The sequence below is a fragment of the Anguilla rostrata genome, chromosome 10, assembly GCF_018555375.3.
Source record: "Anguilla rostrata isolate EN2019 chromosome 10, ASM1855537v3, whole genome shotgun sequence".
NCBI lineage: Eukaryota > Metazoa > Chordata > Actinopteri > Anguilliformes > Anguillidae > Anguilla > Anguilla rostrata.
Genome location: NC_057942.1, coordinates 7,263,307 through 7,276,634, shown reverse-complemented (window position 1 = coordinate 7,276,634; position 13,328 = coordinate 7,263,307). Strand labels below are relative to the sequence as shown.

The 13,328-nt window shown below is 54.7% G+C and overlaps 1 protein-coding gene across 13 annotated transcripts in view; it reads right to left on the bottom strand.

Annotated features, from left to right (window-relative positions):
• The window catches only part of arvcfb (ARVCF delta catenin family member b), a 206,854-nt gene that overhangs the window by 90,626 nt on the left and 102,900 nt on the right, over window positions 1-13,328 (bottom strand). Inside the window, exon 1 of one of the 13 annotated variants that reach the window (XM_064353741.1) lies at window positions 1,860-2,058. The exons of the other annotated variants lie outside the window; for them this stretch is intronic. The gene's annotated coding sequence lies outside the window, so the exon portion shown is untranslated. Of the gene's footprint in view, window positions 1-1,859; window positions 2,059-13,328 lie in introns of those variants that run through there. 13 annotated transcript variants of the gene reach the window in all.

The window sequence follows — 13,328 nt, the reverse complement described above, 5'->3', positions numbered from 1 at the left end:
TCCGCGGATTACTCGCTGAGAAGCTGAAGGGAAGCGCGAATCTTTAATGTTCAATTCACAGACAAAGAATGGCTGGAGTTGCTAGAAGCAGTTTCTAAAAGGAGTAACCAAAAAAAAACAAAAAAAAAAAACGACATTTTTAGCTTCCAGTGCGCGCATAATTCTGTGAGTCCTTCATTACCTGCGGAGACGACTACACCCGTGTTTGTAATTTTAACAAGGCCTTGATTGCTTTCTAGTGCTGGAACGTAAGCTTGAGCTGCCACTGATTCCGACGAAGTTGCAACTCACGTTTCCGGGCAACGAGATATCAGTGGAACTGAGCCGGCAACACTTCCTTTGAACCCGAGCGGGCTGCCAGCGTTCCACTTCTAGATTACGATGTCATACACCGAAAAAAATTAGTCCTTGTAAGCGTTCTTAAACCCGAACGTGTCACATCAATCACCTCGCCCCCGTGGTGGTGAAGTCTGTGGTCTAGACTGCCAGGAACTGGAGAACAGGAATGCGCAAGGGGGCTGACAAGGAACTTGAAAAGTTTTCAGCCTCCGAATTCGGTTTGATCTTCAAGGGGACGTCGGCATGAAAGCGAAATTTCTCTTTCGCAAAGAAAAAAAAAAAGAGAAAAAAAAGGCCCTTCTTCTCCCGCCGCCCCCGCCGCCGCCAACGCCGCCCGCTTCGGAATTCAGCGCTGCCTTCCGCATCGTTACGACCTGCCGTTTTAATCACCGGCGAGGGTTTTCCGACGGGCGAGGGAATCAAACGGGGTCCCCATCAAAACAAAAAACGGGCTTCGAGATGGCAAAAAGTGCTGACGTTTCAGCACCTCCAGAGTCAAAGAGAAATCCTTCCCCTTTCGGGTTCTTCAGTCGAGTCCAAAGGCTTCGCGCCTTCGCTTCAAACGGCCCATGTCAGAGTTAAAGCGAAGAAAGCCGTAGAAACTGCAGAAGCAGAGTGCATTGTGGGGCCGTTCCCCTTGAGCGCCGACTCATATTTTCAGCGTTTCCAACGCATCGAGCCGTCGGTCGCAGGTCGTCGCTCCGTCTGTGTCTGTATTTCGAGGGAAAGGGGTTTGACGACTCCCAGCCATCTGACGGCGCCCCCTACGGTCAGTCAGGAGAGACGACGTCGACGCGGCAGGCCTCCCCCGAGGCCTCGGGGGGGGGGCGCAGCTCGCGGCCTAGAAATCGAGCGAGCGAGCGAACGAGGCGGGACGACCTTGCAGATCTCACGGGGCGGGAAGAACAATAAGTTCACGGTGACACGGAACCTCCCTTTGGGGACCGGCTACCTCCTTCCGCACCCAAGTCCCCAGGCAGAGCCGTGGAGGGAACTCAGCTCGTCTAAAGAAGGACTGCGGTAGAAAAATAAATAGAAACCCAGCGCTTGCTTTAGCCGTAACGTGACTGAGAGGAACCGCATCTGGGCGGCGAAATGATTTTCATTTTCGCACAAACCGAATTCTGAAAACCCGCCGAGGCAGAAAGCTGTCCCAGAGCTTCAGGTCAATCTTAACGATGTGTGAGACTTTTTTTTTGGCAAAAACAAGATGTGGGCAAATCCCAGTGACAGGGTAATGGCTGATTCAGAACCGCCACCCTCCCCTCACATCCCCCCCCCCCCCCCCCCCCGCCCCCCACCGCTCCCTACAAAACCTCCACTGGATTGGACTTCTCGAGCCTCAACATCTGGTTTGTAACAATCGCTCTAAATCAAAACTCAGAGAGAGCTGCGAAATCTCAACAGGAAAGAAACGACGAATGCCGATGTTCAACAATAACTCAGTATCAGCAGCCAGACCTCCATGAATCATTAAAAAATAAACACACTTAATCCAGGAAAAAGAAATAAAAACTTACAGTAGAGGCAGCGCTGACTGAAACGCATTCTCTGTGCTGGTGCCGGGCTCAGTAATCCGCAGTGGAAACGCATCGCGGAACGGCGCGCTGCTGGAGACGCAGGGGGAAGAACACGAGCCGCTGACCCAGTTCAGGTCCGAGCAGTCCTGTACTGCAGCACCGTGCTGCTGTAATGTGAGCATGAGCACTGGGAGATTCCCCGCTCTCTCTCGCTCTCTCTTTCTCTCTCTCTCTCTCTCACTATCTCAAACTCTCTCTCTCTCTCTCTCTCTCTCTCTCTCACTATCTCTCTCACTATCTCTCTCTCGCTCTCTCTCTATCTCAAACTCTCTCTCTCTTTCTCTCTCTCTCTCTCACTATCTCAAACTCTCTCTCTCTCTCTCAAACTCTATCTGCGTCTCTCACACAAATACACACATACAGATATACAAACACATACACACACACCTATACATACACACACATATACTGTACACACATACACGCACAAATAAACACATATACTGTATATGCACAAACAAACACACACACACACACAATACAAGAGAGAGCAGGACGACCACTAAAAGGTCTCGAGCTGCGCAGTTCACTCCGGTCAGGCGTTCCAGCAGCACCCCGATAACCCGGGTCAAAGGTCACGGCGTAGGGGAACGGGCCGGAGGACCGGGGCGGTGAACACGCTCGGGCTCACGGGACGTCCCGAGCGCGCGCTCGCCCACGCGAACATCACCGCCCCCCCGCATCGTTATTCATTATTCACCATTACCGCTTTTACTGAAATTCAGTCCCCTTCCCCCTTCAGCTTAGGCCGCCTAATTAAAGGGACGGAGCATCTTTCGAAGGAGCGGACGGGACGGGGGTGGGGGGGGGGTGGGGGGCGTGTGCGTCTGTCGTCCGCGGAGACGGTCAGACCAAAAAACGACACAAACGAATCCATCTTTTTACCCGCGAAAGCGACGTCAGTGCTTTTCAATCATTTTCTCAATGAAATCATCAACAAACGCCATCAGCTCACACGCCTGCTTTTCGCCGTGGTAACGTGACGATTGCACAACTGAATATGAAAGATGTAAAAATAAATAAACTGTAGTCTTTTCTCTGCTATTTATGGAGGGAGAACCACGAGAAATTATGCAAACAAACAAGTCACTGTAATATTATCTCACCGCAGCGTATGATTTTAATGCAAATTAGACTCCATAATCTGAGTCCCCCATACATGCTCCGGCTGACTTAGAATGTATTTCACTTGGCTCCATACTCTGTGCCAGACGCAGTTCACATACCTTAAACGCAATACTTTAAACCCCTTTAGACCCGAGCGAAATTCCTGCAGATTATGGACAGAAACAAGAAAGAGACATCTGTTTTCACCAGCGCGGCTGACCAGATTCTCCTTGTACGCGGTCGGCCGTGTGCTGGTACAGTATGTTTAGCTTAAAATTCTCAGGGATCTCAGGAGCGGATTCATGCATATAAAGAGCAGAGGTATTGACCGTAGAAGGAATGTCCACTGCAGAGACACGGAGCCAAACGAAACAAATAAATTCATAATTCATAACAACAGGGTGCAGCTCCAGGGTCTGAGTGGTCCATGAAGCAGGTGTCCTTGTGGATTTATGTTCCAATAAGTCGGGTCACACAGGGAGTTTGGTAACCATTGGTGGACCAGTGGAGGACCGTTTATGGATCTCTGGGTGACTGACAGGATGTGACCGGTGTAGACTGGGGGGGGGTGGGGGGGGTTGTTTAAAGTTCACCCCCCCCTTCCCTGCACTAAGCCACGGAGAGGGGACAGGGAGGGAGGGAGTGAGGGACAAAGAGAGAGAGAGAGAGAGACTTTTTGACATTTGAACTTCCCTTCCTATTAATAATAGGGAAAAGAAAGATACCCACAAATCCGACTTTGACACAAAAAGTAGAGATCGAGAGAGAGAGAGAGAGGCAGAGATGGAGAGAGAGATTGAGATAGAGAGACAGAGGGAGATGGAGAGAGCCCGGGAAAGTGAGATGGAGAGAGATAGAGATGAAGAGACAAAGAGAGAGGGAAAGATGGGAGGGAGAGTAAGAAGGGGGGAGGGAGAGAGAGAGAGAGTGAGAGGCACTTTCAATTAGCTTAAAATGGCCGTTCAGACCCATCGTTCAGTGAGCTAGTGAGGGCCTGTGGAATGACAGAGGAGGGAGGGAGGGAGGGAGGGAGGGAGGCAGGGGGGATGGAGGAAGATAGAGGAGGGGAGGTAGCGTTTAGGCAAACAGCTTTCCCCAATTTGAACACGCAGTCCGGAATGTCGAAGCTCCGTGACCCCAGACACACGGCCCCCCCCACCCCCCCCCCCATCACGCTCACCCGTCCCAGAAAAACATCACTGCATGTGCACCGCCCCCCCACCCCCCCACCCCGCCTCACCAACCAACTAACCAAACACCACTCCCAACCCCCCTGCCCCCCGCCACACAAAACTGAAAAATAGCCCATAATAAAAGACGAGGGGGGTGGGGCAGGTCGGCATGGCGACAGAACAAAGAGTCTTCCAGGACAGAGTGTGGCTGGACTGCACAGGGCTGTGTGGCTGTGTGCATTCGGCCCGCAGGAAGGAAAGGAGATCTGAGGAAAGTTTTCTTTTTTTCTTTGTTTTCTCGAACAACAGGCTGTGTGTTTGTTTAACTGTGGGAGCGGACTCTCTCTCTCTCTCTCTCTCTCCCTCTCTCTCTTTCTCTCTCTCTCTCTCTGTCTCTCTCTATCTCCCTCTCTCTCTCTCCCTCTCTCTCTCTCTCTCTCTCTCTCTCTTTCTCCCCCCCCCCCCCGTGGCACGTACATGCGCATTCCCAGCCGAAAAAAAAACTTCCCCATCGGACTCCGGGAGGAGTTGGAGATTCCCGTGGCCCATGAGGAATGCGTCACATGGGACGGGGGGGGGACGGGGTGCTTCTCTCTGAGTTTCCCCCAAACTATCCCCCTCACATCCCCCCCCCCCAGTTCCGGGCAGGGGAGCAAGACCCGATTCTGCATTCCGCAGGACCGCGCTACAGTGCGAGAGAAAGCAGAGTCTCCCAACACGCAGAACAACAGAAAACATATAAATCAATTCTGTGTGTTATTCATAACTCATAATTAAACAGCCATTTAAACTCCCCACTGGCTCCATCCTAACCCCCGCCAGGCTGGGGGGCGGGCGGGGGGGGGGGCCATTCTGCTGACTCCCAGTGAAACGGGATAGGGGGACTAATGAATAAAAATGCACCACCAGTCAACACAGTCATGCGGAGTGCGCTGTGTCCCCAAGAGGTGGAGATCCGCACACACACGTACGCACACACACACGCACACGCACACGATTCTCTCCGCTTCCCGCAATCGCCCGTCCGTGGTCTGCGGCGGTACCCCGCAGGTACAGGTGAAACGGGTCAGCGTTTGCCGGCACCCACACCCCACTAAAAATCTCCACTCCACGCTCCCGCTCGCAACCGATTACCCAGGATTCAAAGCCAATTAAAAAGGCGGTTGGGCGCGGTCGGGCGGAGCCGCGGCGGGCGTTCGTTAGGAAACTCCGCGGAGCCTTGGCGGCCACGGCGGTCACGAGCTCCGGCTCCACGGCGGGTTCGAACGCCTCCAACGTTCCGATGATGAAAGGAAGACCAGCAACGGCGTCGCGGGTGATCGGACGGTTAGCGTGCCACCGTTTACGCTGCGGTTCAGCACCAACACAACCAAACCCATCTTCATTTGGTCTCCGAGGTGATTTCCCCCACCCCACCCCATTTGGACATGGCTGAACTCCCCCCACCCCACCCCCACCCCATTTCCATTTTATCCCGTAGATAAAACCACAAGGCCGAACGGGGCTACGGTGCGATGTAGCGACCGCACTCTCGCGACCGACCGACCGACCAAACCGTCGCCCCTGGTTACGGAGGCCCGGGCCCATTCCCGCCAGCCCATAATGAGCTCCATTGTCTGCCGTTCTGCGGAGCGGCATTCCCGCCGCCGCCGCCGCCACCGAAGCCGGCTCCTCCCTCACCGCCCGGTCTCAAACTGCCGCTTTGCTTTTAGTGCGCCGGGCCGTTCCCTAGGAACCATCGCCGGCGAGAAAAACCTCCTGACTGCCGGGGGGGGGGGAGGGAGGGGGGGGGGGGGGGTCGTCGTTTGAGATTTTACTTGCGAAACGTTGCCTGGGTGTGAACGAGCCCAGACGAATGACCTGACGGAACGGAGAGAGAAAGGGGAAGAAGAAATATTTTTAAAAACGCAGACGCCGGTTCGGCTTCGCGTCGTCGTGACTCCGTTACCGCGGGAGCCAGCGTCACGACACACACCTCAGTGACGTCTGTTCCTTTGTCTGGACGCAACGATTTTCCGCACAGCCGAAAATTTGCCTTTGGCTTCATCGTAAAAAAAATGAAATAAACTACATAAAAGAAACACAAAAAAGCACAAAACGCAGTAAACAGTTTAAAAGACAATCAAGAAACGCAGTTACTTGAACGCTGACCTAAAAACTGCGTCTGCTCTGTTATTATATTCGGATTTTTACCACCGAATGTTCCCGGCACAAAAACAGGCATTCCGACTGGATGAACAGAACAGAACAGAACAGAAAAAGAGAAAAAAGAGAGAAAGGAAAAGAAGATTGGGTTTTGGTTCGCGCTCCGCTGCCTCGGTCACTGTAACCCGGGCCCACTGGTGTTAGGGCGCAGCGGGGCGGGGCCAACCCAAACTTTGAGTGCCCCCCCCCTTGCGGGACCCTTACTGAGACGTCCTAATGCCCGTCTCCAGAGGCTGTCTGAGGAAATCATTAATCCCCCAAACGGCGATCCCAGACAGATGGTGCGATGATGGAGGATCGATGCCCGCACACCCCTCCACCCCCACCCCACCCCACCCCATCCTGCCACAGGGGCCATTAGCCAGGAGGATAATCCGGGTACAGGAAGTCACGGGGAAAGGGGGAGAGAGAGATGGAGAGGGACAGATGTGGAGAAAGAGAAAGAGTGAGAAATAGAGAGAGAGAGCAAGGGAGACAGAAAGAGAGAGGGCAAGAGGAAGAGAGAGAGAAACAGATGGAGAGAGAAATAGAGAAGGAGGGAGAGGCAGAAAGTAAGGAGGGGGAGAGAGAGATAGAGAGAGAGAGAGAAAGAGAAGGACACAAGCAGATTCTGGGGCAGAGCAGGACTCCTATATTGTGGTGGGTAATGCAAATTTGGGAAGGGGGGGGGTGGTGGGCAGGGGGAAAGAGCCTAGGGAGGAACCCTGACCTCCTCCCTCAGGGGCCTCTTTACAGGAACCCCAGCTGGGACAGCGAGGGGGGTGGGGGGGGGTCTCTATAGAACACACACACATAACTGTCAAAAGAAGCCCCAATTCCTTTCAGAAGCCCCAACAGACCGAGAGATGGAGAGAGGAGATGGCGGACGAGGTGGAGGAGGAGGAGGATGAAGGAGAGGGAAGAGGGAGGATGTAGAAAGGGGGAACTTATGAGTCCCACTCAGCGTTCATCCAATACTTATGCTTAATGGCTGCTGCTGCCATGCCTTTTCCAAAGACGTACAGTTGGTGATGTCAATCTCAAGACAAAAAAAAAATGGCTGTTTGTGTGCAGTCAGGTTCAACATCTTTCAATGCCTACTGTACCATGACCTTGTTCCTTTGTGTTTCAGCCAGGCCGTCACTAAGAGGCGAAAACCACACGGGGGGTGGGAAAGGGGGGGGGGGGCGGGGAACAATAAAATAACAACAAAGCAATGCCGGCCCGCCAATCAAAGTTAATGTCACCAACGGAATTTGTCGGCTTGTGAAAAGAAGTTAATAAAAGCAAACCCCTCACGCCCCCCCCTCCCCGCCCCCCAGGATCCAAGACCAGCTCCAGTCAGCGTCTGGAAAAAAAACCAAATAACCCGCCCGTGTGCCCATCGGTGGGTGCGTCACGCGCCCAAATCTGTGCTGTTATCCCGACAGACAGAGAGAGAGAGAGAGAGACAGAGAGACAGACAGACAGAGAGAGAGAGAGACAGACAGACAGACAGACAGACAGAGAGACAGAGAGACAGACAGACAGAGAGAGAGAGAGAGAGAGAGAGACAGACAGAGAGACAGACAGACAGAGAGACAGACAGACAGAGAGAGAGACAGAGAGAGAGAGACAGACAGACAGAGAGAGAGAGAGACAGAGAGAGACAGAGACAGAAAGAGAGAGAGAGCCGGGCGTTCCGGTGCAGACGCAGGAGAGGCGGAGCGACGCCTGCCGTATTTCACCAGCGGAGCGGCATTAATCACCGCAGGAGGGGGACGGATAGAGTCTTCATCGCAGAGGAAGGCTCGCCGCGCCCGTTACCATGGATGCGGAGGCCGTGTGTCACGTTTGCATCTGCTGTACGCACCTGTGTTGTCCCCGGTTGCAGGAAAACACAGCTAACGCTGCGCACACACACACACACACACACACACACACACACACACAGCTCTTTATCAGTGTGTGCAGAGTAAGAGAGGCAGGCCGCATTGCCAGCAGCAGTCTCAGATAGTGCCAATAAACCCTAATAATCCCTCCCTGTCACCTGTCACCGGGCAAACCTCTCAGCCGCTATCTCACCATCCCCCCCCAACCCCCCCTTCCCAAAACATCCCGGCCCCGGGGGCTACGATTCGCCAGCGAGGGGACATACATTTCCCCTGACAGTCTTATCTCTGTCGCCAACTTCCAGCTCAAACCCGAAACGGACTCTGCAGACCAGGTACCAGACAGGGTGGGGGGGTGGGGGTGTTTGGTCTGGGAAGGGGGGGGACACACGCACCGAGTGAACACCAGGACAGGGACACAGCCGAAACGCCCCCGTGTGTACCTGCCCAGCACACACAATGCAACCTGAGAGACCGGAGACAGAGGAACGCTGGCTTCACCTTTTTACGCATTTTTCCCGCCAAATTTACCGGGCTTCCGGGCTCACGCCCACACACTGCGAGGCCTGAGGTCGTTCATCTGGCCGCTTAACGTGACTATTAATACAGCTTTTTTTTCCACCCCCCCAATTAAAAAGATGTCTTCTGCACTTTGCTGAAATATAGCCCACATCGTTAATGATGACTCACCTCCAGCACAGGAGGGAAGCTCAACGAAAAAAAAAACAGACTGGAGATAATAAGCACCCCAAAGATTAATGCACCCCATCCGAATAATGCACCCCTTCCATTAAAGCACTCCATTTAATTAATGCCCCCCCTCCCCAATTAACGCACCCCTCCTATTAATGCCCCCCTCCTCCATTTAATGCACCCCTCCTATTAATGCCCCCCTCCTCCATTTAATGCACCTCTCCTATTAACGCATCGTTCCAATTAAAGCACCCTTCCACTCGTGCCCCCCCCCCCCCCCCCCCCCACAATTAAGGCACCCATCCGATCGACGCACCCGTGATTAATGCAGCGATGGAGTTCCGCCCAGTGCATTCTCTCCTAAGCAGAGCGTTGAGCTCCAAGGCGCTCATCTCCATGCAAAGCAGGCTGACGCCGCCGCGCTCGAGGTCTGTTCATTTCCCGCTGACGCGCGAGCGGGAGACGAAGCGCTCGGCGTCTGCAGCGAAGCGGACGCCGTCGAACCCGAGCCCGAGCTCAAGCCCGAGCCGCCTAGGCCGTCTGCACCGAAGCAGACGGAGCGCAGCTGCATGGTCTGGGTCCGAGTCGGCCTCGCGTCAGACAGGTTACTAGCCCGGCTGCCTGTGATTGACCGCTGGGTTTGGCGGTAATGGAAGGGGGGGGGGGTATGCTAGGGACACGCGGTATTTGCAGGACTCCTGAATGTGAGACAGGCCCCTGGCTTGACGTATGGTTGGGCACGCGGGGGAAACGAGGGGTCATGGTGGGGGGGTGGGGGGCGGGGGGGGTGGTGCGGGTCAGCTGCTCTGGAGACCCCCGGCTCCGGTTTCAGCAGTCCGGCCCCCTCTCGGCCCCCCCGAGGGGGTGGGCATGTCGCCCCTCGTTGGGACCGCCGTCCGTCACCGAGGTCAGGGGAGAGGGGCAAAGCGTGGGGTCGGAGTGCGGCGGGGGTCAACAGGTGAGGGGTCGCGGGGTCGCTCACCGCCTCGGTAAATATCCACTCAGATATGCCTCCACGCCAACACCCCCCCCCCCCCAGCTCCACCCCCCAGGGCTCGTAACAGTGTCATCCAAATAATTCTGGGCACAAACATACCAGCCATCAGCCAAAATCTGTAGCTGAACTTCTAGTTACCTCTCAAAACTATATGGAAAGAATTCAGGAGATATTAGGTATGGGGTCACGGATGAGGTACAAGTGATTGAAATTCAATCGATGTATTCCAAAGGAAAAAAGTTCCACGCAGATGTTTTCCCCCCCCAATCAATCAATTTCCTGACTACAACTCCAAACTCTGGCAACACATTCATTACAGCGTGTCAAAATAAAAGTCTGTCAGCTTCAGATATCGACCCGTGGTACGTCAAAGCAAGCGTTTCCATGACCACAGACCCACCTCAACCAATGCAGAGCTGAGTGAATAGAGGTTAACACAGTGGGCACAGGAGGAGACACAGCCTCCCAAACTGCAAATGTTATCCGACAGACATTTCCTCAAGACGAACGATTTTGAAATATATATATTTTTTTTTTTAAATCACAGATGCGAGAAGGAAAAGCTGCTCTGAAACCAGCGTTGGGGAAAAGCGCAGAAACATGGCGGCCGACGGGGAGCATTCCTGCCTGTCTGTATGAAGTGTAAATCATATCGCGAAGACGCGCCCTTTTCCTTTCTACTTTTGGGGCTCGGCGGAAAAAACTCGGCTCCGGTTTTTATCGCCGCCGTAAATCTTCACCTCGGCGCACCTGAGTGAGGAGAGCCGACCGCGGCTCACGCGCTCTGGAGAACCTCCACGTTCGCGGCGGCCTTATGGCGGAAAATGTTCTCCCCCCCCCCTCCGCACGGTGGGGTTTGCGGCGTCTCGCGCTGAGGGGATGCGTTTGTGGGGGGGTCTGGAGGCCACGCCCCCTCGGTTTACAGCGCAAACACAGTTTAAAATAAAAGCGTGTATATTTAAACTCGGGACGCAGGCGCAGACGCAGACGTGCGCGGTCCGAGCGGCTCCCTTCCCGCCTAATTAAAGCGAGCACTCTGCAGCCTCCGCGCGCGGGTTTCAGACACATTCACGCGGCCGAGGCTGGCCGGTTCTTTACCAGCCCGGCAGTCCAGACAGAGCCAGATGTTTGTGGACGTGCTCGTCGCTGCCCCCCCGGCCTATTACAGCGTACGCATCATCACAAACTGCGGCGTAGTGCAGTGCTTAGGGAGCTGGACTCATAAATCCCATGGTGTGGGTACTTCCACTGCACCCTTGAGCAACGTAACTGAACCTGAGCAGTATATATCAGCATTAGTACACATCCAGTACACATAAACTAAAGTATATACTTCAGTACTTATCCAGCTTTATTAATGGACTGTACTTATACGAATGTAGGCTCTGTAGGTTGCTCTGGAAAAATCCTAAACTGTAGCATAAGTGTTGTCTCTGGCAGTTTCATTCTTGAGGGTGGAGGGTGGGAGGGGGGGGCAATGTGTGTGTTTGCAGGTTTTTGCTTCCACCAATTACTCCCCCGGCTCAATTAGCTAATTAACCCAGCAGACGAGCCCCGGTTCCCCGGCAGATTAGATCACAGTGAAACGCTCTGTACTGGGACACAGGAGCAGTCACCAGCTGTGATTCATGGGTTCATCAGCGAATGCAACTCTGAAATGGCAGATCTCGTAAATGACTGCTGTAATTACACAATTAAGAGCTGAAGTTGGACGGAAACCCAGAAACGGATCCAGCCCCTGCCCTGCGAACTCCTGGGTCGCAGGAACGGACCGGCGCAGGCCCGAATAGTTTAAGGGCCTACAGCAGGGGGGACCGTGGGGTCTGCGGGGGACCCCTACCCCGGCCCTAAAGAGCCCCAGGCTCAGCTGGTCTTCATTGTTACTCAGCACTTAATTGATCGATTAAAGCAGTCGATTAGCAGCGATTAACCGCCCTCCCCGTGTCTCTTGGGTTTAAATGGGCCGTTGATTTTAGGGACATAAGCGGGAAAATTTGTACGCCCCCCCGTGGCTACCAGGGCCGGCTACCGTGGGTCCCACCGCGCGTTCGCGGCTAAAACCGCCCGCCATCGCCGACGGCAGGACGACAGACCACCAAACAAGAACAACAACAAAAACACGAGGCCCCCCGGGATGCCGGTGCCCCCCCCCCCGGCACACCCCTGGCATCCGCTGAGTGACGGGATCTCTGGTCTGGGGGAGCAGGTGTTCTCCCCGAAGGAATCTTGAGCGACGGGGCCGGGGGGGGGGGTCGGGAAACCAACACGCTCCGAGCGCGACTGGAATCTCCGCGGGGGGGGGGGGGGTTATTGAGAGCAAGGTCGGGGCGGGAGCGGCTGCATTTTTTGGGTTTCGACAGGGCCCGTTTCAGGGTGCGGGTCTGGTAGGCTACGTGCTGGGGACGGGAGGGGGGGGGGCAGGGGATTACTAACGGGAACCCGTTTCTCACGCACTGTCACAGGTTTTTCGGGAAAGCACAAAAGAACCAAGACAGAGACGCACGCACACACACACACACACACACACACAGAGTGACGATGGCTCTCCTGCCAGTAACTGAGTTCTGTGGCATTCTCGCCCCCCCCCCTCAGAGTGCCAGTTTACAGATTATCAGACTGTGGCAGCCAGCCGACAGAATGTTCACCGGTGCCAGGGTGAGCTCCAGAGTCTTTGGCTGTCTGAAACCCGCAGCCCCTGCCCACATATTCACATTTACAGGCTGGGGGGCTGGGGGGGTCATCAGGAGTCCACTCCATCCGATTCTCTTTTTGCTACCCTCTACCCCCCCACCACGTGCATCTGCAAATCCCCTAACCCCCTAGAAAGTTTCAGCTGGTCAGCATTGCGTGATTGGTGTGTGTGTGGTGTGTGTGCAGACATAGTGTGTGTGTGTTGGGTGTGTGTGGCGCGTGTGGAGGTAAGTGTGTGTGTGTGTGTGTGTGTTCATGACGTATGTGGTGTGTGTGTATGTGGAGTGTGTGTGGCGCGTGTGGCAGGTAGGTATGTGTGTGTGTGTGTGTGTGTGTGTGTGTGTGTGTGGAGTGTGTGTGGCATGTGTAGCAGGTAGGTGTGTGTGTGTGTGTGTGTGTGTGTGTGCGCGCGCAGCGGGGGAGGGGAAGAAACGCCACAGAATTTGCACTTCACAGGACGGGATGCTACTGCAGGCGGACGCCGTGGCGATGCTGAGGCAGGGGAGCGAACAGCTCGCTAACAAAAGAACCCCTCTGCCTCCGCCAGCTTTTACAGCCTCGCTGGGCCCCCAGCAGCCCCCGAAAACAACAACATAAAAGCACGAAATAGTTGTGCGCCAGCGACCGCAGATTCTGCAGGCTCTCCTGGGGAGGGGGGGGGGGAGGGGGGGGTGGTATTACCGCGCTGTAAATC